This window comes from Dromiciops gliroides, chromosome 4 (assembly GCF_019393635.1).
Source record: "Dromiciops gliroides isolate mDroGli1 chromosome 4, mDroGli1.pri, whole genome shotgun sequence".
NCBI classification, from domain to species: domain Eukaryota; kingdom Metazoa; phylum Chordata; class Mammalia; order Microbiotheria; family Microbiotheriidae; genus Dromiciops; species Dromiciops gliroides.
The window spans coordinates 467,022,032-467,048,274 of NC_057864.1; the positions used below are offsets into that span (position 1 = coordinate 467,022,032).

General features: G+C 37.5%; 1 protein-coding gene across 1 annotated transcript in view; it reads left to right on the forward strand.

Moving 5' to 3' along the window:
- Nucleotides 1-26,243, forward strand: part of PAFAH1B1 (platelet activating factor acetylhydrolase 1b regulatory subunit 1) — an 82,996-nt gene that overhangs the window by 13,034 nt on the left and 43,719 nt on the right. Inside the window, 1 exon segment of the mRNA XM_044005448.1 lies at nt 7,632-7,712. The gene's annotated coding sequence lies outside the window, so the exon portion shown is untranslated.

Here is a 26,243-nt window from a genome sequence, read left to right on the forward strand (position 1 = left end):
GTATATATATACACACATAACAACATTAAACATATTTCTGCATTAGTCATGTTATAAGAGAAAACTCACAATAGAAAAACAACAGCACCAAAAACCAAAAGAAATAGTATGGTTCATTCAGCATCTACTCCACAGTTCTTTTTTTTTTTTTTTTGCTGGATTTGGAGATCCTCTTCTATCATGAGTTCCCTGGAACTCTTCTGTACCATTGCATTGGTGAGAAGAATCTAGTCCATCACAGTAGATCAACACACAATGTTGATGATACTGTGTACAATATTCTTCTGGTTCTGCTCATCTCACTCATCATCAGCCCACACAGGACCCTCCAGGTTTCTCTGAACCCCTCCTGCTCATCATTTCTTACAGCACAATAGTATTCCATTGTATTCATATACCACAACTTGTCCAGCCATTCCCCAATTGATGGGCATCCCCTCAACTTCCAATTCCTTGCCACCATGTACAGAGCAGCTATAAATATTTTTGTACATGTGGGTCCCTCTCCCCTTTCCATGATCTCTTTGGGGAAAAGACCCAAGAGTGGTATTGCTGATTTAAAGGGTATGCACAGCTTTATCGCCCTTTGGGCATAATTCCAAATTGCTCTCCAGAATGGTTGGATCAGTTCACAGCTCCACCATCAATGCATTAGTGTTCCAATTTTTCCACAGCTTCTCCAACATTTATTATTTTCCTTTCTTGTAATTTTAGCCAATCTGATAGGTGTGAGGTGGTTCCTCAGAGTTGTTTTAATTTGTATCTCTCTAATCATTAGAGATTTAGAGCATTTTTTCATATGGAAATAGATAGCTTTGGTTTCTTCATCAGAAAACTGCCTGTTCATATCCTTTGACCATTTCTCAATTGGGGAATGACTTGAATTCTTATAAATTTGATTTAGTTCCCTATATATTTTAGAAATTAGGCCTTTATCAGGAGTACTGGCCATAAAAATTGGTTCCCAGCTTTCTGCCTCCCTTCTAATTTTGGATTCATTGTTTCTGTTTGTACAAAAATTTTTTAAATTTAATGTAATCAAAATCATCCATTTTGCATTTTATAATATTCTCTATCTCTTGTTTGGTCATAAACTGTTTTCTTTTCCAAAGATCTGATAGGTATACTATTTTTCTCCTAATTTACCTATGGTATCACCTCTTATGTCTAAATCATGTATCCATTTTGACCTTATTTTAGTATAAGGTGTAAGATGTTGGTCTATGCCTAATTTCTGCCATACTATCTTCCAGTTTTCCCAGCAGTTTTTGTCAAATACTGAGTTCCTATCCCAGAAGCTGGAGTCTTTAGGTTTATCAAACACTACATTACTAGTGTCATTTACTACTGTGTTTCCTGTGCTTAGCCTATTCCATTGATCCTCCACTCTATTTCTTAGCCAATACCAGATAGTTTTGATGACTGCTGCTTTATAGTAAAGCTCCAGGTTTGGTACCGCTAACCCACCTTTCTGTAAATTTTTTTTTCATTATTTCCCTAGATATTCTTTTTTTTTCTTTTTCTTTTTCTTTTTTTTTTTTTTTTTTAGTGAGGCAATTGGGGTTAAGTGACTTGCCCAGGGTCACACAGCTAGTAAGTGTTTTGTATCTGAGGCCAGCTTTGAACTCAGGTACTCCTGATTCCAGGGCCAGCCCTCTATCCACTGTGCCACCCACCTAGCTGCCCCTCCCTGGATATTCTTGATTTTTTGTTTTTCCAGATGAATTTTGTTATTATTTTTTCTAGCTGTATAAAATAATTTTTAGGTAGTCTGATTGGTATGGCACTGAATAAGTAAACTAATTTAGGTAGTATTGTCATTTTTACTATATTAGCTCTGCCTATCCATGAGCAGTTGATATCTTTCCAATTATTTAGATCTGATTTGATTTGTGTGAAGAGTGTTTGGTAGTTGTGTTCATAGAGTTCCTGGGTTTGTCTTGGCAAGTAGACTCCCAAGTATTTTATATTATCTACCATTACTTTAAATGGAATTTCTCTTTGTATCTCTTGCTGCTGGACTTCGTTGGTCATGTATAGAAACGCTGATGATTTATGTGGATTTATTTTATATCCTGCTACTTTGCTAAAGTTGTTAATTGTTTTAAGTAATTTTTGAGTTGATACTCTAGGATTCTTTAAGTATATCATCATATCATCTGCAAAGAGTGATAGTTTTGTTTCCTCCTTGCCTATTCTAATTCCTTTAATTCTTTTTTCTTCTCTGATTGCTAAAGCTAACATTTCTAGTACAATATTAAATAATAGGGGTGATAATGGACATCCCTGTTTCACCCCTGATCTTATTGTAAAGGCCTCTAATTTATCTCCATTGCATATAATGCTTGCTGATGGTTTCCCTCTTCCTATCTTTTAATAAACTTAGGGAAAGAGTTGTAATTTCAAATTAATATTACTTTATTCATCTTTTGAATTCTTGGTATATGTTTAGCATAAAGGTGTCATTTCTTGCCTATAGTAAAATTCATTAACAAGTGAATCTAATGCAAAACATCTAGGTGATTTAGTAAGAAGAGGGGAACCTTTAAGATTATGTAGGTTATTAAATGTGTAGCATTTAGGCATAAGAATTTACAGGCATATAAGAAGAGGCTTTATATACTTTTGGTTGGAAAGCAACTTTGACTATCCTTGACATAAAGTGTGCAGATTAGTTGAATTCAGTTTTATTTTGTTTTCAGTTCTGAATTCTCTCCCTTCTACTTACCCCCTTCCCCACCTGTTAAGAAAACAAGAAAGACAAAACTCATTACAAATATATAGTCAAGAAAAATAAATTCCCCCATTGTCATGTCCAAAAAAAATTCTTCAGTCTATTCTGAATCAATAACAGATCTCTATCTAGAGGTGGATAGCATGGTTCATCATGAGTCCTCTGCAACTGTGGTTGGTCATTGGGTTGATCAGAGATCCAAATTTTTCAGAATTTCATTTTATAAATTATCCTGGCAGAGGCCAATTTTTAATGAGATCATCTATCTTTTGTTTGGAAATTGGAAGTTGATATTACTAAAAGATTTCTTTGAATTGAAACAAAGATTAAAAGGTATCTTGTGTGTGTGTGTGTGTGTGTGTGTGTAAAAGGTATCCATGATACTTTTTAGTATTATGTTAGAATTTTGCTTCTGAACACAGGTATTGTGACTGTAGGTTCTTTTAGGTTTTAAAAATATATATATATTTCTAATGGATAGAAAGTATAAAATTAAGAAGCTAATTAATTACACCCTCATATTAAGAGGAAATTTACTCACATTGCATATTCAATTTTAATTCACAGATACTTTCTAAGATTCAGTAAGGGTCGATTTTAGCTGGCATAAATAACAGTTCAAATTTTTGCTATAAAATAAAGCTAAACTCAAAACATGTCAATCTTGAATATTGTAAACATATTACTTCAGAGAATTTAATTTTAAACATTGTTTAAGATTTAGTTTATTTTCAGTGAATTACATGTAGGGACTAGTAAATCATACTGATCATAAATGCTTATTTATTAGTGCTTTTAGCATCAGGAAGTCATGGCGGGTAGGTCTTGTTAAAGTTGCTGCATTGGCTCTAGCTCTAGTTATACTTGATGATAGCAGTATCTTTTATAAAACCATTTGTGTTTGTGGGGATGGTACAGAAAAGAGATGGAAAGATGATAGGAATGTAAAGTTTTTCTTCTCAGCTATCAGCCATTGTTATAAATTATACCATATGAAAGTTGTTTCTGTACTCTTATCTTCAGTTCTAAGAAGCCTTAAAAACATAACTTTCCACCTTCAAAATAGAAGTATTTTGTTACAGGCTTCAGAAGGGAAAGAATAGGTTTTATTCTTAGAAATACTCGTGAAATGATATTCTTATTGTTACATTTAGAGCCAGTGATTTCAGCTTCCTGTCCAACTATTTTGAGTTGCTGATAAGTAACTGTATAAAATTGTTTCCTCTGCTAGCCCCTCTCCACACTTGGGAGAAGTTTTAATGAATGATTAAATGCATAAAAGTTGGAGGTTGGGGTAGCTAGGTGGTACAGTGGATAAAGCACCAGCCCTGGATTCAGGAGGACCTAAGCTGGCCTCAGACATTTGACACTTAGTAGCTTGACCTGGGCAAGTCACTTAACCCCCATTGCTCCACCAAAAAAAAAAAAAGTTGAAGCTTGAGAAAGGAGTAGAACTGAGTCTCTAAAAACTTAAAATTAGCCCTTGGCAACTATAGTAATAGGTCACCTCTACAGAACATAACCAAAAATCAGGAAGTAACAAAAAAGGCCTTGGAAAAAGCCAAAATAGGTATGCCATAGCCCATTCACTAAAGCTTTTTATATTGTTATTCTGAATGAGAGAGACCCACAGTCAGTCTCTTTATTCTTACATTCGGTTCTTTAAAAAACAACAACACTGTTTTACCTTATTTATAAGCTGACTGCAATGTAAAAGCAACAGATTGGCAGGGGGAGGAGACTGCTATAAGTAGACATGATAGTAGTCCGAACTGATAGCAGAGACACTGTACCTATTAAAGAACAAAAAGCACAATAGTCTGGAAGTATTTAGTATAGGGGCAAGTAGGCTCCAAGGCCATCACTTGGAACATCAGCGAATCAAGACCTATAATTCCATCAGTGTGGATACTTCTTCTTCTTTTTTTTTTTTTTTTAGTGAGGCATTTGGGGTTAAGTGATTTGCCCAGGGTCACACAGCTAGTTGAGGCCGGATTTGAACTCAGGTACTCCTGACTCCAGGGCCGGTGCTCTATCCACTGCGCCACCTAGCTGCCCCAGTGTGGATACTTCTTTGACCAACACAGATCGCTTTTAAAGACCATGATTTTTCAGAGTTGCTCAGTCAATTGCCGGAACCCTTTCTAGCTGTGTAGAACTTGGCAGGGCCACCAGCTCTGTTGATGTTGCCTTCAAGAAGCCCTAATCACCTTAGTTGATGAGACATTGGAGGAGGACTCAATTGGAGACAATCTTGGAATTGTATAATTCAACAGTTGTTGAGAAATAAAATTTTTTGGTCATTAAAATTACATTCAGTATCCTCTTTTCAAAGATAGTGATATGTGTAGTACATTTTAGAACAATTACCATGCTTGAAAAACAGGATATAATTCCAGCTGGCTAGAAAACTAGTGTACCTATTTTTAATTTGCACACCACTGTAATATTACCTGTTCTTTGTTACTAAGTAAGGTTTTTGGTTTTTTGTTAATACACTAGGCCATTGAGGTATATGCTATGCTTGCATTTTTCTTTAAGGGTTTCATCTGTCTGCTAGCATTTTCCCTTTGAGATTTTCTCCCATTTACACCATATATCTTGTATCCACAATTTTTGGCATGTTCTCCATTTAAATATGAGCTCCTTAAGGTCAGGGACTGTGTTTTTGCCCAGTGCTTTACACAGTGCCTGGCCTAGAATGAGCACCTAATAGATATATGCTTGTTGACTGACTAGGAGGAATACTGAGAGACCAGTGTCATAACAATCAGGAGGGAAGTAGTCAATTGTATTAAATGCTGGAAAGAAGTCAAGAAAGATGAAGATTGAGTGAGGAAGAGGCTAGCAGATATAGCAATTAAGAGATTATTGGGAGGGGGCAGCTAGATGGCGCAGTGGTTAAAGCACCGGCCCTGAATTCAGGAGTACCTGAGTTCAAATCCGGCCTCAGACACTTGACACTTACTAGCTGTGTGACCCTGGGCAAGTCACTTAACCCCCATTGCCTGCAAAAAAAAAAAAAAGAGATTATTGGGGGCAGCTAGGTGGTGCAGTGGATAGAGCACTGGCCATGGAGTCAGGAGTGCCTGAGTTCAGATCTGGCCTCAGACACGTAACACTTACTAGCTGTGTGACCCTGGGCAAGTCACTTAACCCCAATTGCCTCACTAAAAAAAAAAAAGCTTGTTGGTAATATCAAAGTGATAAGTTTCAGCTAATTGAAGAGTCAAGAAGGATGAGAAAATTGAGAACCTAGAAGACTGGAAACAATGGTAGTACCCTTCACAGAAAAGGGGAAGGAAGTTCTGAAGATGTGGGTAGGTTTGGGTAGAAAGATAGTCTAATTGCAGTTCTTTCATTCTGCCTGTGCTATGGCCATGAACAATTGACCAGGAAGCCAGGGATGTGGGGAGTAGGCCAGGGGGCAGTTCCAGGAAATTTTGTCTCTACCACTTGTGTCAGAGTTGGATGTCAGGCTTGGATTAGGTTTTAACTGTCCTGAAGGGGCCCAAGCTGGGTAAAGACGTGGTAAGGGGGCAGGATGTTAAAGATGGGCTGTTGTTGGAGAAGAGGGTAGAATGTTATCCATCTTCCCCCCTCCTATATTGGTTGATATCCATTGACATCAAGTCAATGTGTCCCACAAAAGGGACCATAGCTCTTCCTTTGGAGCCAACTGTTACAGTGGGACTGATGGTGCTATGTAATAAAATGGGAATACCAAGCAGAAGGCTCTCTGACTGGGTTTTGTTGCTGCTTATTGGGGTAATTTTCTGGTGCTACTATAGGGGTGTGGAGTCAGGGGGGCGGGAGGATAAGAGGAAATTTCTTCTCCAGAGACTAAGTCCTGGGCTTAATCAAGTATCCAAAACAGGAAGAACATAAGCAGTTAGTTATTGAACAGTATAAAGTATGAGGTGATTTTGGGGTGCTAACAAAGATGGCTAACAGCTACACCATGTATATTACTCAGGGTTTGGTGGGGGGGGGTTGGATTAACACTTTTTTTTTGGTCTCTTCTAGGTCCCCCCTTTTTTTCCTTACTAGTCCTTGATTTCTACCCTTCTAGTCAAGGTTGAGCTATTTACTTAATCACTAGAAAAGCAAGCTTTCTGTACAGACTCTAGATTCTCCTCTTACCTAAAGTCAATCTGTCTCTTAGCTCTGGCCATTTTCTCTTGCTGTCCTCCATGCCTGAAATGATCTCCTTCATCTCCACCTCCTGGCTTCTGTCTTCTTTTAAGTCCCAACTAAAATCCCATCTTTGTCTAGAAGCCTTCCCCAACCCCTCTTAATTCTAGAGCCTTCTCTCTGTTAATTATTTCCTATCTATCTTGTATATAGCTTGCTTTGTATATAGTTGTTTGTATGTTGTCTTCTCATTAGATTGTAAGCTTCTTGAGGGCCAGGCCTGTCTTTTGACTCTTTTCTGTATGTCCAGTGCTTAATACAGTGCCTTGCACATAGACGCTAAATGTTTATTGATTGAATCAAGCCTATTCTCCTTACTGGTTTACCTATGGGCAAATTTCCCTGGACACAACTTATATTTCAGAAAGTGGAGGAAAGATTCCTAGGAAAATTAATTATTTAATCTCTCATGTCTTCCATAATATTAATTCATTAAATATTTTGAGTGCCTACTATGTGCAAGACACTTAATGGGTTGATATGTGTGATGCAAAGGTATACAAATTACAGTTCTACTTTCAAGGAATTTCATAATTCATTGTAAGCATCCTCTTTCCTTCCCTTTGCTGCCATACTTACTGAGAAACTGGTCCATGAGTATGCTCTTATAATTTGACTACTGCCATCTTCATCATTCTGGTGTATTATACTTTAAGGTTTGCTGAGCACTTCTCCATAATAACTGTGTTTCCCTATTTTACAGATGAGAAAGCACAGAGAGAGATTGTTTGTCCGTGATCACACAGCCAGGGAGTGTTGGAGCTAGAAAAACGACAAAAGATTGGTAATAGTCAATGTTGGGGTGTGGAAGCTTAGGCATATAAAAATACTATTAGTGGGATTTTTAATTGGTCAAATTGTTCTACAAAGTAGTTTAAGTTTGTTAAGAGAGTTAACTAAAATTCATTCCCATTTACCCAGAAATTGCACTGATAGGATTGTAACCTTAGGAGGTCAAAGATTGAAATGTCTCATATGATACACTAAAGTATTTTATACTGGCATTTTTTTTAGTAGCAAAAAACTGTAAACAAAGTAGGTACCCATTAATTATGGAATGGCTAAACAAACTTTGGTATATGGATGTAGTTTGAATATTGTTGTACCATTAAAAATATGGAATAATAATTATTATTATTATTATTTTTTTTTTGTGGGGCAATGAGGGTTAAGTGACTTGCCATGGGTCACACAGCTAGTAAGTCTCAAGTGTCTGAGGTCGGATTTGAACTCAGGTCCTCCTGAATCCAGGGCCAGTGCTTTATCCACTGTGCCACCTAGCTGCCCCCCAAAATAATAATTATTAAATTATAAGAGAAAAGTAGAAAGATTTATGTGAACTGATACTAAGTGAAATAGCATTACCATGGAAAGAATAAGAGGGGGAAAGGCTATTGTGGTAGCAATATTCTAAAGTTCCACTTTTTGCAGGTTAGGTTAGTTTTTCTTAAAAAACTGTTCTTGAGATCTAATTGGTTAATTAAGGGGACTAAGTCTCTGGCCATTGATTTAGCTTCCTGGTCACTTTAATACAAGAGGAGCCTGAGCACAAGAGGTGTTAGCTCCTCCCTTAAATTTCTGACCACTACCCAGCAGTATGACCAACACCTGCTCCAGAAAGCTGTATGCTCAGCTCAAGGCTTTAAATCTAGATGGACATCTCTTCCCTCCTCTGAATGTCTTTCACCTGCTCTGTTTCTTTTTGATAACTGTTAGATGAGCTATGAGTGTCTTGATATGTTTCATTTTCTAACAGAATGGGAGGGGGGGTACTTGTATGGGACCAACCCGGTCAGATCTCAGGCCTGTATCACAACAGCTATATAACTCTAAGGATCAAATTTGGCTTAAGAGAATAGAGGAGAAAATGCTTTCTCCCATATGTGAACATGCAAGTGAAGGGGACTGGGTGTGGAGCAGTACCATTTACTGTTAGACTTGGTTAATGTATTTTGGTTTTGATTTTTTTCCCCCTACACATTTTGTTTCTAGGGATACACCCCTCTAGGGACAGGAGGTGTATATTTGAAAATGAAGGTGATGTGAAAACAAAAGATATTAGTACATATTTCACAGTGCTAGAACTAATATTTGAATGTAGCTTTCTAACTTAAAGCTTTAATACTTCTTCCACTACAGTACAGAATTCCACTTTGAAAGCTTACTGACAATTTTCTGGTTTCCTCCATTAGGATATGAACTCTTGAGAGCAGGGACTGTTTCTTCCTTTCTTTGTCATCTCCAGAGATAAAGACAGTGCCTGGCACATGGTAGGCATCTAATACATTTTTGTTGTTGACTGGAGACTAATTTCAAGCCCCCTTTCCCCTCTTTTCATAAGTTGTGATTAACTCTAATCAGTATGTATATGTGCATTTAAATAGATGAACAAGGCCAGATATCAAAGGGCTCTTCTACACCCCCCCCCCCCCCCCCCCCCCCCCCCCCCCCCCCCCCCCCCCCCCCCCCCCCCCCCCCCCGCCGCCCGTTTTCTCTTTGGGTATGTGACACTGCCTCTGTATAGGCTTCTATAATGTACTCTTTAACCAGATTCTCTCTCTTATTTCCTAAGTAGTTCTTTGTCTATTCTACTGATTCTTCTTATTCTCTGTTATGTCTTCTGAAGCTCTGTCCTTAGGTATCTGCTCTTTTTATTTTATTCCTCTGAAGAAATCATCCTCTGTGTCTTGAACCTTTATTTTGATGACACTTGAATCAATACCACTAGTCTTAGATTCAACCAGACTAGTCCTGTGTTTTCACTCCTGTAGGACATTTTCACTTTAAACTTGAAAGTCTAAAAATGAACTCAGTATTTTCCCTCTAAAACTAGCTAACCCCACTTTCTAGATTGTTGGTTTTTTTTCTGTTAGTGGAACGTTGAATCATTTTTTTTTTCCTACACTCAAAGCATCTTTGAATCCTCCCTCATGTTTATTCCTATTGAGTATGTAGTCATCAAGCCCTTTTGATTCATCCATCTTGTGTAGTTGTCCCTTTGCCACTGTTTTTATCCCAATTATTTCTAAGGTTTTATCCCCATTAGACCTGGACTGCTATAGTTGCTCCCTCTCTGCCCCTTACCTTCTTTAATCTACCTTCCAATGAGTTCATCTTGCAAGCTGCTACCAGATTATTCTTCATCATATTATTAATCTGTTGAAGAGCCTTCTGTGACTGCCTGTTATATACTTACTGTAAACCATAAATTCCTGCCTAATATCTAACCCCACCCTGCAAATCACAACCCCATTTCTCATTAATATAAACTTTCTACTCTAGTCAAACAAGTATCCATATTCATAATTGTTTTGGAATACACACATCTGTGTACTAAGTTGTTCAATTTTTTTTTTTTAATTCTATCCTACCCATGCTTGGAGGTCTAACTTCCCCTTCTTTGAATCCTTTTTTGTTTGTTTTTGGGTTTTTTTTGCCAGGCAGTGAGGGTTAAATGACTTGCCCAGGGTCACACAGCTAGTAAGTGTCAAGTGTCTGAGGCTGGATTTGAATTCAGGTCCTCCTGAATCCAGGGCCGGTGCTTTATCCACTGTGCCACCTAGCTGTCCCTTCTGAATCCTTTTTTGACAATATCAGGCCACATTGATCATATTCTGCTTTTGTACATTTTTCATTTGGTCATGTTTTTGAATGGTGTAATTTCTTCCTGTTCTGTACAATTTAGCACTCTTTTTTTTATAGCACTCTTAGTATAGAATGTTTTTGTTTTCATTAATTACTTTCTGTGCTTGGTATCCTGTAGACAGGGACTATCTTAAGCCATTTTGTATCCTGTAGACTCTACTATTTCATCGATGCTTGATAGTTAACTTTAATAATTGAGCTTGTTGGGTATTTTTCTATTATCTGCCCCAATCAAAGAAGCATTGGTGTGAATAATAACAAACTGTCAAAATTTGCTCAGCTGGATGAACATCATGACAAGTGTGCATGCTGGTTAGCCAAAGCAATCCAGCCACTACCGGTGAGCATGAGGACAAAAGAACTGTATGCCTAGGACCAGGGCCATGTTCCAGAGGAAATCACATCCTAGACTATGAACAATAGTTAGCACTTTGTGCATAACTGTGATATGACTATACATAAATTTAGTTGTCTTCCACTCTACTCCCAAGCCACCTTGCTTTATCCAGAGGTAGCCAACAAGATATTTATGTTAGCACGTATAAACAGGAGCAGATTTTTAAAGTCTAGTTAACCATTTGTGACTTAAGGTCTTTTAAGACCATCATAAGGGGCGGCTAGGTGGCGCAGTGGATAAAGCACCAGCCCTGGATTCAGGAGGACCTGAGTTCAAATCCGGCCTTAGACACTTGACACTTACTAGCTGTGTGACCCTGGGCAGGTCACTTAACCCCCATTGCCCTGCAAAAATAAATCATAAGACCATCATAATTATTTGGTTGTAGTTGTGTTTATTTTGCCTAATTGACACTAACCAAAGTCGGGAAGGGTGTCCCAACTTGTTTGGGCTATTTGGAAAGGTGAAAGGCTTTTTACTTGTTAATTCTTAGAGTTCATTTAAAGTGGGTATTGCTTAGGTAGTAGTCTTTTTAGGATGTGAGCTTCTTGAGACATAAGGATATATGAGATAAAGTGATTTTAAAAAAATACTCCACTTTTAAAACTTGTTTCCTCAGAATCTAATATTAGTATTGTGCCTGATACTTACTAAGTACTTAATAAATGCTGGCTGATTAATTAGAGTGAATTGGGTTCTCATGAAAGATGTATATTCATATTCTCAAGTTTCTTTTTTTAAAAAATGTTTTTCATTCTCACTCCACAGCCACTGGATGTTGAAGTCTTTGATTTACCAGCTCTAAAAAAAAAAGTCACCCTTAATTTACAGGGAGGAGGAGGGATATGTAATAATAACAGCTTATATTTAGATAGTGTTTGATGGTTTGCTTGTTACCTTGCATGTATTATCCTTTGGAAGACTCACATCAAACCTGTTCGAATTGGTACTATAACTTTGTATTTTAATTTTACAAGTGAAATAACTTGCCTTTGATTGCACAGCTAATGTCAGAAATGGGTTTCAAATCCAGTGCTCTATGCCCTACTGATAAAATGATACATTTGGATCTTAGAATAGCTGTGGTGTTAGTAGTATCTGGTACTTTTCTGCTTAATGTTTTAGAATTTAGCCTATTAACTGAATAGTCACATAAAATAAATTAAAAACCCATTCAACATCAGAAGAGCTTGTTGACTAAAGTGTTCAGGCTATTTGAATCTGTTACATTTCAGCATGTACTATAAAAGCATTGGTATTGTCTTTCTTCTGCCATTAACACTGATGATCATTATATAAATGTTATAAGTAAAAATATCGATGCTATTTTGACACCCCCAAATTTATTCAAAGTAGTAAAGGAAGGAGGATGACTGTTAACTTAGGGCTAATGTTTTTGGAATAACTTCTCTAATTGAATCCAGATGATTTATAGGCATTGGAATAAATTAGCATATAGCCTTTGGTGTATAGTGAAAAGGATTATATAAGTCTTTTGGATGTTGGCTCTTTGCAAATGTGGATATAGAGGAAAGTTTCCACTAACATATTTGTTGTTGAAAGTTGCTGCTTTTGCGAAAAATGATTTATCTTTTTTTTTTTTTAAATTTAATTGGGGGGGCGGGGCAATGAGTTAAGTGACTTGCCCATGGTCACACAGCTAGTAAGTGCCAAGTGTTTTGAGGCTGGATTTGAACTCAGGTCCTCCTGAATCCAGGGCCAGTGCTTTATACACTGTGCCACCTAGCTGCCCCCAGTTATCTTTTTATAAATAAGTTAAATACAATTTTTGCTCATTGTCAGAATAGCTAGCTGATCTAATTTTGCATCTTTATCATTTTTATAAAAATTAACATATTTATAATTAAATTTTATTTTTTAAAAATTGGGGTAAGCTAAACATTTGAACTATACAATCACTCTTCTTCTACAAATAGACAAGAAATGTCTCTAAGTCTTTCAGAACATCTGCTACTTTTATTTGAATTTGACATATGAAGCTACACTGGGATTGTTTAGAAGAAGCTTCAAAAGCTGTTATGGTAATTTCATGTTGGGAATTGGTGGACTTCACCTGAGAACTGTGGTTTCCTTTTAAAATTTAATACTTTTTGTTAATTAATATTATTTTCATACCTTGAGCCAGGGGACACACAATGGATGCTGTTTAGGAAAGATCGTAATTCACAAAGAGGAAAAAATATTTTGCCTTTTAAAAATTGTATTTTAGACATATGATAGGGTCATCATAGAAGATTCTCTTTTGGTGAAATTTTTAAATTGGTCATCCCTTTTTCTTGAGTTTAGTAGTTAATGAGGTATCTTTGCCTGAGAATAACTTGTAAACTATCGACTTATTCTTCTGATTTGCCTCATCCTCATTTGTAGGCATATAAGTTCTTGAAATAATAATTTTTCAAGTGACAGTATAGTAGTGAATTAAAATAATATTTTGCTTTTGATGTAAATGAAAGGAAAAAGAAATTATAATTAAGTTAGGTCATTGGTGTGGATTTAAAAATAAATTAGAGAATTTATTTAGAAGTTTTCTTTCTCATAGCAGTGTCCCATAAATAAAAGAGCTTGAAAGGTAATCTCTAGGAAGAGTTTTTTTAGAATTCATCATTTTTATTTCATTTGTTCTGCTTAGTGTCAGCTTTTGTATACCACCAATGGTGAGATTTTAAGGAAGGCAAATTGAAATGCTTTTGTGAGTCTTTGGACTTGGCTTGTCATGCTCCCATGGTAAGGGGGGTGGGGGTGGGGGTAGCAATTAAAGGGCTCATTGGTTTGGGGAGGGTTTTTTCTTTTTATTTCATCAGTTAATGTAGCATCAGTAAAAGATGAACTAAAATGTGTCTATAACCAAAGATATTATCTTTCCTTTTAAACCCTCTCCTCTTGCCAACTTTAATATTTTTTTTTGTTTGTTTAGAATAAGATGGTAGTTTATTTAGGGGCAAGGGAAGGGAAGGGAAGGGGAGGGGAGGGAAGGGAAACCAAGAGAAATCCTTGGACTTCTCTTAGGGAGAAAGGCACAAAGCACGTGGCTCCAAGGTACCAATTTCCCAACTTTAATATTATTAAGAATAAGCCATCATCCTGACATGCATTCATGTCACAAGCCACTCTTTTGTCAAATTTTTGTCTTTTCTACCTTAATAGCATCTCTCATACATCTTCTGTCTACTCATACAGCTACCACCACTCTGGTGTAAGCCCTCATCACCTCATGCACCTGGACCATTGCAGTAGCCTTCTGCTTATTCTCTCTGCTTCAAGGCTCTTCTCACTCTGATATATCCTTGATTCACCCACCAAAGTTATTGCTTTAAAATACAAGTCATTATAGGGGCAGCTAGGGTGGCACAGTGAATATAGTGCCAGGCCTGAAGTTAGGAAGACCTGAATTCAAATTCAGCCTCAGACACTTACTAGCTGGGAAAGTCACTTAACCCTGTTTGTCTCAGTTTCCTCATCTATAAAATGAGTTGAAGAAGGAAAGGGCAAATCACTCCAGTATCTTTGCCAAGAAAACAACAGGTGGGGTCATGAAGAGTTGGACACAACTGAAATGACTGAACAAGTCTGATTGGCATTTAAAGTCCTCCACAGCCTAACTAACTTGACTCTTGTCCTTGCAGTCTGTGATTTGTTACAAGTCAACAAGCATTTATTAAGCCCCTACCTTTTGCCAGCTGTTGTGGCAATGGCTGGGGATATAATATAATAAAGTAAGGCAGATAACAGTCCTTGCTTTCCTAGTCAGTCAACAAGCATTTATTTAGCACTTACTCTGTGCCAGGCCTCACTGTAAATTACTGTGAATATAAATAAAAGCAGAAAAAAAGACAGTTTTTGCCTTCAAAGAATTTACATTCTAATTGGGGAACATAAAAAGAAGTTGAAAAGAGGAGTGGTACCTTACTGGGATCATGGTAGTGAAAGTCCAGAGTGCAGCCTGGAGAGGAATGAAGACATGACTGGTCTGTGCATCCTTCTTAAATAGAAGTTCAGGTAGGATCCCTCCAATCAGAGGAGGGGAGAAGGAGGCTACTTTCCCATATGTGAATTCCAGGGCTGGAGTGAGCTTCTAGGATGAAGAGATTTCTAAAGCATAGTGGTTGAAGACCCAAGTATATCTTGGAGAGAAAAGAATCTAATAGTGAGACACCATGTAAGCAGTTATGTACAAACTCTAGAGACAGCATAAAAAGGGGTAACCTTAGAATGATCTCATCATTCACTCAAAACTTCTCCTTCCCTTCTAATTTCACCGTTTCTTTTGAGGGCACCACCATCCTCACAGTCACCCAGGGATGACATACTACTTGTAATCGTGACTCATCACTCTTTTTAACCCATATCCTCTCTGTTGTCAGGTCCTCTTGATTTTGCCTTTGGACAGTCTCTGATACATGCTCCCCACCATGCCCGCCGTAACTGCTACCACCCTGGTACAGGCCCTTATTACCTTCTACCTGCACTATTGTAATGGCTTGCTGCTGTTTGGTCTCTCTGTCTCAAATCTCTGCCCACCCTAGTCCGTCTTCCTGTCGACCATCAAATACATCTTCCTAAAGTGCAGGTCTGATCATGTCACTGCACCCCCCACCCCCATTTAATAAACTCCAGTGACACTCTGTCACCTCCAGAATTAAATATAAATCCTTTGGCACTTAAAGCCCTTAGTAACCTGCCCCCTTCCTAGCTTTTCCGTCTTCTCTCACCCCAACATCTGCAATCCAGTGATTCTGACCTTTCTCTTCTCACATAAGAGACTACATCTTTCAGTTTAGTTGCTTTCATCTTGTTTCTCCCATTAGATTAAGAGTAAGGACTGTGTTTTGCTTTTCTTTTGTTTCCTAATGCTTAGCATAGTGTTTTGAACATAGTAGATACTCAGTGAATGAATGCTTGTTATCTGGTTACTCCTGGGCCTGGAATGTTCGTCCCTTCTCACTTCTGCCCCCTGGCTTCCTTCAAGACCCAATTTAAATTTACCAACTTCTTCAGGAGCTTTTTGAAGGCAGAGACCATGTTTTTGCTTGCCTTTCTTTATATTGCTATCCCTTAGCATAGGGCCTGGCACATAGGGAGAGTTTACTGCTAGAATAGAACGATTTGGTGGTATTTAGTGATTGTAGAAGGATAACCCTGCCCTTTTAAAAAAATGATTAAATGTATACTTAAATATCCAAGCATCAGTGTCAGCTTATCAATGATTTTATATAACTCTGGAGTTCCTATAATTTATACACTGATGCACATTTAAATAATCATAGTTTCAAAAAACTTAGTTGACTTTGTTAAGAGATTTTGTTGATGAATAAAATAAAATTGACTTGTTGACTGAGTCTTTTAACTGCAAATATTGGTTAGAGATGTTTTATTACTTCAGACTGGTTGGACAGCATCTTTTTCTATTTAGTATAAAAATCCATCCAAGAAAATACCCAAGAGATTTTATAAATACTTCTTTTGATTAGTGTCTGTTTTTTGAATTACCACTGAAATTTGACAACTTTACTTACTCTCCTTGTGTCTGATTTTGCTTTAGAAGCCTAGGTGACCTTTTTTTCAACACTGATAGCTTTTTATAGTTCTACTTTTGACCCCTTTAGTGCTGGCTTAGTTTAAACCCTCAAGCATTTAGTAGCCATTCTTCATTTTCTCTTAGGAAATCCAGCGTGTAAGAACATAGTGTATAATAGCTATAACATGTACTATTTTATAAAATTTTATTTATGAAGTATGGAATTTATTCATCAGTGTACAGCTAGCTATTCTAGAAATAGTGACAGTATAGACCATTGGTGTCAAACTTAAATTGAAATGGATCCCTGTGTGACTCAGAAAAACGACAAAATTAATATTACCTATATAATATTTAACTGTATATTTGTTAATTATTGCCAGTACTTTAAATGTTTAATATATTTCCCTTTCCTCAGGGGGCTTTATAATTCCATTTGAAATAAGCATCAGAAGGAATTGAAATATTTTCTCATGTCTTTTTCAGTCTCTCAACTTTTTGTGTAACTAAATAATAGGATGTTTCCTTCTAGAGCAACTTTGTGGCATTAAATAAAGTACACTAAGTATTTTAGCATTTGTCTAATATGGATAATTGCTACAGTGACATTAGAGGAACATTGGCACTAAGAAACAAAATAGGATGTATTTATTTGTATTTTCCAAGCAGTTGGTTTCCCTTACTTAATAGCAAGATTATGCTTAACTGTGGGGCATTAGAACATTTTTAGTTTAGTAAATTGTCTACAAACATCTCAAACTAAGGGAAATTTTATAGTCATTTAATTCACCAAGAGTGTTTAGCCTAATTTTCTATAGAAAGGTAGTTTTTAAAGTTTTGCTCCCCTCCCCCAATTTCATTCTGCAACAGAATGTGATTCAGGACCATAAAGGTAAGTAGTTTTTTTGTTGTTGTTTTTTTGAACATATCTCATGTGTGAAGGAAGAGAATCTGGCTAACAAATTCTTGAGTAAGCTTTCCATGAATCTGCCATTGAACTCTTATTTACCTGATTACTCTGGAAATACCTTGTTTAAAACTTATCCTGGGGGGCGGCTAGGTGACTCAGTGGACAAAGCAATGGCCCTGGATTCGGGAGTACCTGAGTTCAAATCTGGCCTCAGACACTTGACACTTACTAGCTGTGTGACCCTGGGCAAGTCACTTAACCCCCATTGCCCCACCAAAAAAAAAAAAGAATAACCAGCTCTTGGGGGCAGCTAGGTGGCGCAGTGGATAAAGCATTGGCCCTGGATTCAGGAGTACCTGAGTTCAAATCTGGCCTCACACACTTGACAATTACTAGCTGTGTGACCCTGGGCAAGTCACTTAACCCCCATTACCCTGCAAAAACAAAACAAAAACAAAAACAAAAAAAACCCTTATCCTGGGAAATTGCTTTCTGTGTCTGTTTTATTGACTTGGTATGCTTCTTTCCCTTTTAAATATCTTCTTTAATAACCAGCTGACAGCTTTAGTTCATTTCTTCTGAGTATCATCTCCAATACACTTTGCTTTGGTTCTTACCTTTTCAGCCTTTTGGTGATGTTTTCTGACTCAGAGAACCACTGCATGAATTTCTGTGGGCTTCCAGGGATTCCTAACCTATTACTAATGTCATGGTCATAAGTCATGGTATTTTTATTTATTTTTCCCCCCAAGATTAAGTGACTTGTCCAGGGTCACACAGCTGTGTCTGAGGTAGGATTTGAACTCGGGTCCTCGTGACTCCAGGGCCCATGCTCTATCCACTGTGCCTCCTAACTACCACAAATCATAGCATTTCTAGAATCAGAGGGGGACGTTAGGTAGTATCTCATCCACAAGCCTCATTTACAAATGAGGAAACTGAATAGCATGCATCTCTTTTGGAAGTTCTTGCTATTGCAGCACTTCCAGGGGCATTTGTGTCATTACAGCAGGAATCATTTGCCTCTGGAAAAGACTTAATTTGAGATTGAATCACAAAATACAAGCAACTGGGTTTTTGATGTTGTTGTTGTTATTTTGATAATACACACTACTCACTAAAGTAATTTTACCTTATAGTTTTGAAATTTCATCATATGCTTACGAGTTGAATTTTGAGTTCTTCCTTGTTTAGTGTATTTTTGTTTTGTTTTGGTAGTTTTATTGATTCCATTTTTTCTCCCGTTAACATAATCTACCTTAGTATCCCTTCCCTTCCCAGAGAGTCATCACATATAACAAATTTTTAAAATTCTTCCCTATTTCTCCCCACCCCCCTAAAAAAGGGGGGGGAGGGGGGAATAAAAAAACTGCTGAATACATTGAAAAAGTCTGAAAATGCATGCAAAGTGGTGAGGGTGTCTTCACATACCTTATTTCAAGCTATACTTCTTCATAATTTAGCATAATTCACTTTTGGTTTTTATATTTTTTTCCATTTACATTGTTTTAGTCAGTATGTATGTTTTCTTGGCTCTGCTTGATTTGTTTTGCATTTGTTCTTATAAATCTTTACATACTTCTCTGTATCCATCACATTAGTCATTTCTTATAGCACAGTAATGTTCTATTATATTCATCTACCACATTTTGTTTAGCTGTTTTGCAAACATTGGGTATCTACTTTTTCTTATTCTTTGCTATCCCAAAAAGTTTTTCTGTGAATATTTTGACATTCTCTCTGATAGATAGATGGATGGATGGATGGATGGATGGATGGATGGATGGATGGATGGATGGATGGATGGATGGATGGATGGATGGATGGATGGATGGATGGATATATATAGAGAGAAATATATCTTCAGTGTGTTCGTTTTGCTCGTTTTGTTTTAATTTTTTTGTACTTTAATCATGTCTGAAAATGTATGTTATTCTGCACCTATTGAAGTTGTGGCTGGTCATTACACTGATCATAGTTCTTAAGCCTTATAAAATTGTTTTATTTACAGTACCATGTTTCTTGTTATTCATTCATTCATTTCACTTGTGTCTGATTCTTTGTGGCTCTCTTTGGAGTTTTCTTGGTAGTCACTAAAGGAAAATTTTTGACAGTATTGATGAAGGAGATTCAATCAGATAGCAACTTTGTCTCACAAGTTTACCATCTTCTGATGGTAAAGAATTTGCAGGCTTTGAAATAAAGATCCCTGTCTAATCACCATCTTCTATAAAGGTTAAAGGAGGGATACCCTCTTCTTAACACTGTCAGCAAACAGTACAAGTAAGATAGGTGAAGGCTTGACAAAGGAGATTCCTCTGGTTCATTGTGTTTGAAATGCAGAATGTTTTGGATGTTGGTGACAAATCAAAGGATACTTATAACAACCTTGAAGAATATGGGAGGAAAAGAAAACCACTTGCAAGAGAGAGCTTTTTCAGATGTATATCAAACATATACAAAGGAAATCAGTGTCAGCTTATCAATGAGGAAGAAAATCAGAGGAAGGAAATTAGATTTGGATTCACTAAATTGTTTTTTTTTTTTAATACTTAACTGTATGCAAGGTGTTGTCCTGGGGGTGTGGGGAGCAATGCTGGGTTTGGAATACAAGGCCCTGGGCTGATCCAGCTCTGCCAAAGACTTGGGTGACTTGGGACAAGTTATTTAACCTCTCTGTTCCTCAGATCTCATCAGTAAAATGTGAGAGAGGGGATTAGACTAGGTGACCTCCAGGAGCACTTCATCATCCTGAAGCCTTGAATTAGCTGCTTTACCTCAGGCTTCTCAAATGTAACAGGAAGATGATACATGCTTAACTTCAATCTGATAAAGAGATGGCCCTTCTTCTTGCTGAGAACTTCTTTGTTGATCACTTTCCCTCCCGTTTCCTTGGTCAGACTGCTCCCACAATCATGTTCAATCCAAGGTCCTCTCTCAGTGAACTTGCCACACTGTTTTCTTCTCAAGATTTCAACCTGTATCTCCTCCCTTTCACAGTCAGACTCCTAGAAAAAGCTATCTACATTCTTTTTTTTTTTTTAAGTGAGGCAATTGGGGTTAAGTGACTTGCCCAGGGTCACACAGCTAGTGTCAAGTGTCTGAGGCCGGATTTGAACTCAGGTACTCCTGAATCCAGGGCCGGTGCTCTATCCACTGCGCCACCTAGCCGCCCCTACATTCTTTCAATAGATAGGCATCGATTAAAGTGTCTGCTATCTGCTAGGTATAGAGGGGCCACAAAGACAAAAATTAAAGGCCCTTTCCTTGAGAAACTTAAGTTCTGTCAGAGGAGGAAACATAGGTTAATAATAATGATGATGACGGTGTTAATACAAAAAGCTTTACAAATACTATCTCATTTAATCCACACAACCACCCTGGTAAGAAAGTAAGTGCTAGTCTTAGCCCCATTTAGTAGATGAGTAAACTGAGGCAGACAGGTTAAGTGTGACTTGCTCCTGGGATTAGTAGTGAACTCTCAACTCTCTAAGTCCAGGATTCTATTCTCTGAGCCACTGATGTATGTGTATAGTAATTTATGGATGGGAGGCCCCAGTATCTGGGAGTAGGTTGAGTATCAAGAAAGACATCGTGTAGAAGGTTGTGCTTGAGCTGAGTCTTGAATAAAACTAGGAATTTTAAAAGGTAGGTATGAAATGGGGAAAAGGCATTCCAGAAATGGGAACTAGCCTTTGCCACATTATCTAGTTTTCAACTTATTTCAGTCTAGCTTTCAACTGAAATTCTTCATCTTTTGTTTTTATGGTTCCTATTTTTCCCAGTAACTCTCTCTCTCTCCACCTCCCTTCTTATGTGTAGCCATACCTTATAACAAGGAAGAGGGGGAAATAGTTCAGCAAAAGTAGCTAAGACATCAGAAAGTTAGACATAGTCCCCTACAAAGGAAGGAGGCACAGAACAAGCAAGATCATCATAACTTTGCAGCACTTGGTTTCAGTTAGTTGTTTCATCATCATTCTTTTCCTTTACATTTTACATTCTTTTCTTTGTTTTCCCACTCATGCTTACCTTGTAGCAGCTCATATATGTCTTCTCATGCTTCTCTGTCTTCATTAGATTTTTGTTTCTTGCACCACGGTAATAGTCCCTCAACCCTCTTCCTTTTGACACTGTTCTGCCCTCTGGGTTTGTGGTTCAGTCTGTCTCTGCCACTTACCTCCTCTGCAACTTTGAGCCAGTCACATTTCCTCTCTGGTCCTGGGTTATCATGAGTCAGAAGAGGGGCTGGATTAAATGACCAAATGACCTCTGAGGTCCCTTTCAGCTTTAAATCTGACTGTATGATCCTAGAGCTTCTTTGCTCTTTCTCTTCCAGTTATCTGATAAGGCCCATGGACTTAATTATCATCTCTATTCAGATGTTTCCAGATCTATGTAGGCAGCCCTAAGGATCTCTTTCTCTTCAGTTCTAGTTCTACATTACCAGTTGCCTAGTAGGCACCTCAGTCTATATGTCCCGTAGGCATCTTAAACTCATGTCTAATACACAGCTCTTCTCTTCCCCACTTCTTGGGTCTTGTTTCCAACACAAGCTCCCAACTACTGTCAGCCCCCTGGGCTGAGTACCAACAGCTGTGTAGGTGCTATTGGGGAAATTCCCCCTCTTTCACAACTCCTGCTTATGATTTTCCTCCCAGCACACACATTTTCAGTGGGACAGAATGAGTCTCATAGGTTGAGTGTATATATAGATGGGTTGCATTCTGCATCCCAGATCCTTCTCCCCAAGCCACCCCTTCTACTCTTAGCTGTTTCTAAAGAGGGCACCAGCATCCTTCTAGTTGCATAGGTTTGCCAACTTAGATTTTTCTTAAATTTTTTGTTTTTGTTTGTTTTTTTAGTGAGGCAATTGGGGTTAAGTGACTGGCTGAGGGTCACACAGCTAGTAAGCGTTAAGTGTCTGAGTCCGGATTTGAACTCAGGTCCTCCTGACTCCAGGGCTGGTGCTCTATCCACTGCGCCACCTAGCTGCCCCTAAATTTATTCTTAATACCAGATATCCAGTAAGTTTTCTAACTCCGTCAGGTCTACTTCCACAGTTTCTCACCCATCTATATCTCCGTCTCTATTCTCCCATAACCACTACCTAGCTTTATCACTTTTAGCCTGGATACTTGGAGTAGCCACCTTGGTCTCCTTGCTCAAGTGTGTCCCCACTCTAATCTATCCTCTACATAACTGCTAAAATGATTTTCCTAAGGGCAAGTCTGGCTGTAACATGCTTCTAACCCATTCCAGTGGCGACTGATCAAATATCGTTTCATTTTTTTATCTCATCCTTTTAAACTTTCTCTTTTTGTATGTTTTGTAACATGCATAAATTATTGCTGCATTTGCATCTTGTATTTGTAACATTTACAAATTAACATTTATTGTATATACTGAAAAGTTTTTTTTCTGATGGGAATAAATATATGATGAGAAGTTTGGAGAAGACTGTCCTGGATCATAATTACTTGTGTAATGATTGGAACGACACCACCTACTGGAGACTTACTATAGGAAAGCTCCACCATGAGTAGAGTGCCTCAGAGGGCAAGGCCATGCGGCTTTTCCTTGGCGTCAGGAAGTGACATTTGCTCATGGGTACTGCCTATCAAGGCTACCAGCCAATCAACTTGAGGAGCCTCCCATTTTCTGGGAGGGGACAGGAAGGAGGAAGGAGGAAGGAGGGCCTGCGGGGAGAGCTCGGTCTCTTTTTTTGGTTCCTGACTTCGTGGTGGTGGTAGAGGACTTCACAGGAAAATTGAGGAAAGATAGGATTGCCATGCTGTTGGAATTCTGTTCTCAATCTTTCTCTTTCTATCTTTCAATAAACCCTTAAAAACATAAACTCGTTTTATTAGTAATTTTAGTCAGTTTCCCCCAAAACTGGGGGAACCCACATTTAGAATCTTAAATTACACACTTGCAAAGCTGGAAGGGCCCTTGGGAGCTCTCTAGTACAACCCTCTCATTTTATACGTGAGGCAACCTCGGCCCAGAAAAGTTTATCAGCTTGTCTAAGGATACCTGGATAAGTAATGTGATAGAGATGGATTCAAACCTAGGTCACCTGATTTCTTTTCACCATACCTTGCAGCCTTTCTCCTCTCTTCCCTTTCTCTATACAGCTGCTAAAGTGATTTCTCTAAAACACAGGTTTGGTCTGTCTGTGTCACTCCTTTGCTCAAAAAGTCCAAATAAGAACTTCTCTGTTGGCATTTAAAATATTGTCCAACCTGGTTCCAAATTGACTTTCCAGCTTTACATATCATTCTCTCATATACATTACACTGAAGTCCAAATGGCATTTTTACTATTTCTCACATGCCCTTGCACGTGCTGTCCTAACATCCCTGGAATACACCCTCTCCTCACCTCTATCACCTTCTGCAAGAGACACTTTTCTTAGATTTCCCATGCTGCCAATACTTCCTCCCCAAAATTACCTTATTTTGAGTTTTGTTTTAGTATATACTTAGAATGTGTGAACGTTGTCTCCTTTCTATAGAATATAAGCTCCTTGAGGAACAAGGGCTAAACATTTTTGTACACAATTTAATTAGAATCATTTCATGGAGAAACAACCCTTTTCGAAGAATAGGCACTTAATACTTAATGATTTGATTTACTCACAACTACTTTGAAGAGTTTTTCAGTTCGCAAAAACATTAAACTGTTCAGTGTACTATTTCAGAAGGCAAGGAGGTGTTACATTTTAGAAATAGTTTTCCATCAAGAAATAGTTAAAAAATTTTAAAACCCTTGATTCTTACAAGACTCTGAGTTTCTTCCAGATGGAAATTCATTGTTTAACTCTTAGATCAGTCCAAGTTTTATTGCATTATATAACTTTCAGGTCAGACAGAGCAATAGCAGAAACAAACACATTGATTCAGTGGACTAATTGTTGTGACTAAATTGTGACATTAAAGGTCCATCTAAAATAAAGGGCTACCAAAGTTTTATCTCATCCAGGCTTCAACACTACCAGAATGAGCCCTTCTTTTGGATAGGGCGTCTGCCTAGAGTGCCAGTAGAGAGTTCATCATGTATCCTACTGCCTAAATCTACTGCAGGACATACTGCTTACCTCACTTGATGAAGTAGTATACCATACATCCTGAATATTGATTTGAGTGGTGATGCGGGCAGGTGAATGGTTGCTTGCCCTCACTATTGAGCTTTAAGTGTCTGCTTCTTATCTGATTGACCTCATTCAGTTTGTCCTTTTCTACCCTTTAATCCTTTATGCCTCTTCATCCTTCCTTTGTTGTCATCTGAAAGACTGATTATTAGGTCATGGGATTATGACATGAAAATAAATTAGCCAGTCCTACCATTCTTCTTTATTTCTACATTGACAAAAATATGTCACTTTTCTATTTGAACCATAAGACTTTATGTTAATTTTATAGCTTACATAATCTGTTGGTTTCCGGGCTTAAGTGACGATTTTTAATAAAACCATAGAAATTCTTCACCGAAAGAGTTTTCGTTTCTCCAATTGATTTTCAACTAAATTCTGTACAAAGATATTCAGATTATACTTAGTTTAGTAGATACTTTTTTTTTTTAAGTGAGGCAATTGGGGTTAAGTGACTTACCCAGGGTCACACAGCTAGTAAGTGTTAAGTGTCTGAGGCCGTATTTGAACTCAGGTCCTCCTGACTCCAGGGCCGGTGCTCTATCCACCGTGCCACCTAGCTGCCCCAGTAGATGCTTTTTTTAATCATAAAAGTATTTTATTATTTTCTTGTTACATTTAGAGATAGTTTTCAACATTTGTTTTAATAAGATTTCTAGTTTCAGATTTTTCTCCCTCCCCAAGACGGCAAGCAATCTGATATAGGTTATATATGTACAATCACATTAAACATATTTCTGCATTAGTCATGCTGTGAAAGAAGAATCAGAGCAAAAGGGAAAAACTTCACAAAAGAAAAGAAAAATAGAAATAGTATGGTTCAGTCTGCATCTAGATTCTGGATTTGGAGAGCATTTTCCAGTAGACACTTTTCTAAAGTTGGAAACACCTAAATATTTTAATTTGCAAGTATTGGAGCACAGGTTGATAAAAGAGTTTTTGCTAAGTATAAGTTAATGGACTATTCTTTAGTGAATCTGCTTTTTTCCAGTAATATAATAAAACTTGAAGTAATTGGTAATGTGACTGAAGCAAATGTTTGTCACCAGTGAATATTTGCTTTGAGTACCTATTGGGAAAAAGGTGGTACAAGTCACTGAAACATGGGTGATGATAACAATATTGTTGATTGACTATAGTTACTCTTTTTTTCTCTATTGCTCTTGAAAATATTTTAATGGGATTTTGTAACTTTATTTTAGGTTAGAATGTATTTTGTTATTGGGAAAAATATTTTAAAATGTAAATATATTTAAATAAAAAATATTTAGAAGAGCTTCCCATTTAAAACAAATCTGGGTTAATCAGTAGAGTAACCTTTGACAAACTATTTAAACTTTTATTTTGATACATGTCATGATAACTATGAAATTGTTAGATGCATCCAGTGATTTTGAAATTTTCTAGTTAAATAATAGAAATTATTTGTGGCTGCTGTAGTGATTATTTTGGCTTATGTTTTCTTATACAGAGCCATCCTTTGTGTATTTTCTGAACCATTGTTTCCTGACTTAAAATGGTGGACTTTAAGGAATTCTGACAGTTGTTGATTACTATATAGCCACTTAAAATGGGGCTCATTTTAAACGGACCACCCACTCTTTTTTTCTTGTACTGTGCTACCTTTTATAGTCGTTTGTTTCCTATGTGTCCATTTTCTACACACTGGTGATT